The 3,843-nt window shown below is 34.2% G+C and overlaps 1 pseudogene; it reads left to right on the top strand.

Moving 5' to 3' along the window:
* Positions 1-347: 347 nt before the first annotated feature.
* Positions 348-795, top strand: LOC101339592 (cytochrome c oxidase subunit 5B, mitochondrial pseudogene; annotated as a pseudogene).
* Positions 796-3,843: the final 3,048 nt, after the last annotated feature.

The following is a 3,843-nucleotide window of genomic DNA, read 5'->3' as shown; positions in this document are numbered from 1 at the left end:
ACAGATTATACACTACAAAAAATGTTGCCACTTGAGTATTAAATGAAAGCAGCATTTCAGATATGCTAGCAATTACCCAAAGCTTTGGCTCGATCTACCTGGATAGCTCATAAGATCCATTCAAGGAAAACTGTGTTGTAGGAGCAGTCCTAGAATAATCTTTTAAAAGTTCTCTATTCTCATTTCCTAGAACTATTATATATTCTCACTAGGTTTTCCGAACTTCATACTAACCTAGGAAAGCTTTTCAGAATTTCCAGATGAGCTGAATGACCTAGCCTCAATGACGTAGAATCAACTACCCTTCTTCTGTGATTTCAGACAATTCAAGATCTGTTTTAGGCATGATGGCTTCAAGGTTATTCCGCGGAGCTGGAGCGCTGGGCGCGCAGGCCCTAGGGACCTGCGTTCCCAATGGAGTCGCCGCAGTGCGGTCTATGGCATCTGGAGGTGGTGTTCCTACTGGTCATGAGCAGGCGACTGGGCTGGAGAGGGAGGTCATGCTGGCCGCATGCCAGGGACCAGACCCATAAAATGTTTGCCCCAAAGGCAGCCTCGGGTAGCAAGGAATACCCTAATTTAGTCCCCTCCATCACCAACAAGCGGATAGTGGTCTACATCCTTGAAGAGGACAACTGTGCTGTTATCTGGTTCTGACCACACAAAGGCCAGGCCCAGCAATACCCTAGCTGTGAAACCCATTACAAGCTGGTGCCCCACCAGCTGGCCCACCGACCCCTTGCACTAACTCACTCAAAATGTGGGGTACAGTTTCTTCTTTCCAATAAAGACTAGCCATTACATTGGCTCCTCCTCCAAAATAAATAAATAGATTTAAAAATAAATAAATAAGTAAATAAATAAAGATCTGTCTTTCGGTATTCTAACGTGGAAAAGAAAGTCATGGCATCATCAAGAACATAAGTAAAGCTGTTTAAGTTGAGACATCATGTTTATACAAATTAAAATTTTGTCTGTGAAATTACCATATACAGATTTTTGTCAGAGACGTGCCTACTAGCACAATTATGCCAGCCTGAAACGATAAGGGATATGCACCAAACAAATTGTACAAACCAACTGATGGTGCGTTATCCATTAATGTATCCTAAACTTATTCAATAATTTTCACTAGTAGTAATCTCTAGGGTGAAATTTTTTTTCCCATTTGCTACCATAATAAAGGAAAATTTGAAATGTAATATCAATGGAAGAATAATACAATATGAAAATAACAGTACTATTTTAAAACAAAAAATTGCAGAATAAGTAATAAGTAACCAATTTTTAGAAGTGGTTGCAAATTATACAACTTTCTTAATAATGAATCAATTTTTTATTACATACCATTTTTGAATGTGATATGGATTTATATCCTCTTTACATGGATCTAAAGCATAGACAATAGATCAAACTGGTTCATTATTGTGAAATCTGGCACTTACAAAACTACCATGTGGACAAAGCACTGTAAGCCCTGTGTTTTAAGGCCAATGCCTGATACCATGTAGAAAACCAACACATACACTTTTTTGCTCAAACAACAGTGCTGGACTGAATTGCAGGGAAGTTAGTTTCTTTACTCCAGTACCTCTTAATGCTGTGTCAACGCTCAGAAGAATATAGGTTACTAAGTGTATTTTTTAAAGGTAAATTTTTTATTTAATATTGAAAACAAACCAAAGATGAAATTATATGCATATTTCAAGAGGTGGTAAGATAAGCTAATAATCACAAAGATAATAAAATATCCACAATAAGTACTACTATTTATCAAGCAGCCAGGAAGTGTCAGGCAATGTAAAAACTACCTTACACTTATTATCTCATGCAATATCACAACTACTTTAGACATGAGGAAATTCATTTCCAAGTGACATTCAGGAAGCTTTAACAACTTATTCAAAGACACATGATTAAGTTAAAGAACTAATATTTGACATCAGGTTTACTGAATGCCAAACACATGTTTTTTTTCCTCTATTCAATATCCCTTTATTTATGTAAACAACATGTAGATTAACACAGTAAATCCAAGCTGCAATTGGCATTCAACATGTTTGTTTCTCTGATTTCAGTTTTCATGTAATATGGCTAAAAAGTAATTTTCCTTGAGTAAATTCAGCAGCAACTATGAAAATCTATCCAAGTAAGATGAATTGCATATGTAGTAATACATTTTCTAACATTGTATATGATAGTTAGTCCTTTAGTTGATATCAAGGAAAGTTACCAGTTTTAATTGAGAAAAACAAAGAATAAGTCTTATTCCACAGTATAATGCAAAGAATACACAATGTGACAAAAACAAATAATACCCCAATATGAACATATACCATGTGCCAAAAAGTTTTCAAAACTCATCTAGTACACAAAAGTGTATTACAGAATACAGGAATAAAAATAGTTATGGTGACTAGAAACTAATTGTATATTGATTCTGAGTTATTCATTTTTCAGATTGTTCCGTTATTTTCATTTTGTCTAAGAACGCTTATTGATTTTGTTTACTATCTTTCCTTACATGTATTAGAATTTTAGTTTACAGGCTCATTTAATGCACTTTTAACTTTTCTTTGCTGCTCATTTTTATCTATTACCACATTGTGATTGTGCAGATTTTTTCATTTTTTTAAACTGACCATTCTGACTGGTGTCAGGTGATACCTCATTGTAGTTTTGATTTACATTTCTCTAATAATGAGCATCTTTTCATGTGCTTCTTGGCCATCTGTATGTCTTCTTTACAGAAATGTCTATTTAAGTTTTCTGTCCATTTTTTGATTGAATTGTTTGTTTTTTTGATATTAAGACACATGAGCTGTTTGTAAATTTTGGAGATTAATCCTTTGTTAATCGTGTCATTTGCAAATATTTTCTCCCATTCTGTGGGTTGTCTTTTGGTTTCTGTGGGTTGTCATTTTGTTTATGGTTTCCTTTGCTGTGCAAAAGCTTTTGAGTTTAATTAGGTCCAATTTGTTTATTTTTGTTTTTATTTCCAGTACTCTGGGAGATGGATTGAAAAATATATTGCTGAGATTTATGTCAAAGAGTGTTCTGCCTATATTTTTCTCTAAGAGCTCTATAGTATCCAGTGTTACATTTAGGATTTAATCGATTTTGAATTTACTTTTGTGTATGGTGTTAAAGACTGTTCTCATTTCATATTTTTACATGTAGCTGTCCAGTTTTCTCAGCACCATTTATTGAAGAGACTGCATTTCCTCCATTGTATAATCTTGCCTCCTTTGGTGTAGATTAATTGACCATAGGTGTATGATTTTATTTCTGGGATTTCTATCCTGTTCCATTGATCTATATGTCTGTTTTTGTGCCAGTACCATACTGTTTTGATTATTGTAACTTTGTAGTATAGTCTGAAGTCAGGGATCCAAATTCCTCTAGCTCTGCCCTTCTTTCTGAAGATTACTTTAGCTATTCAGCATCTTTTGTGTAATCACACAAATTTTAAAATTTGTCCTAGTTCTGTGAAAAATGCCATTGGTAATTTGATAGAGATTGCATTGAATCTGTAGATTGCCTTGGGTAGTATAGTCATTTTGGCAATATTGTTCTTCCAATCCAAGAACATGGTATATCTTTCCATCAGTTTATGTCATCTTTGATTTCTTTCATCAGCATCTTATCCTTTTTGGAGTATAGGTTTTTATCTCCTTAGGTAGGTTTATTCCTAGGTATTTTACTCTTTTTGATGTGATGGTAAGTGGGATTGTCTCTTTAATTTATCATTCTGATCTTTAGTTGTTAGTATATAGAAATGCAAAAGATTACGGTATATTTAATTTGTATCCTGCAACTTTACCAAACTCATTGATAAGCTCA

The sequence above is a fragment of the Tursiops truncatus genome, chromosome 5 (genome assembly GCF_011762595.2).
Source record: "Tursiops truncatus isolate mTurTru1 chromosome 5, mTurTru1.mat.Y, whole genome shotgun sequence".
Lineage (NCBI taxonomy): Eukaryota > Metazoa > Chordata > Mammalia > Artiodactyla > Delphinidae > Tursiops > Tursiops truncatus.
This window is presented reverse-complemented; position numbering and strand designations above follow the sequence as displayed.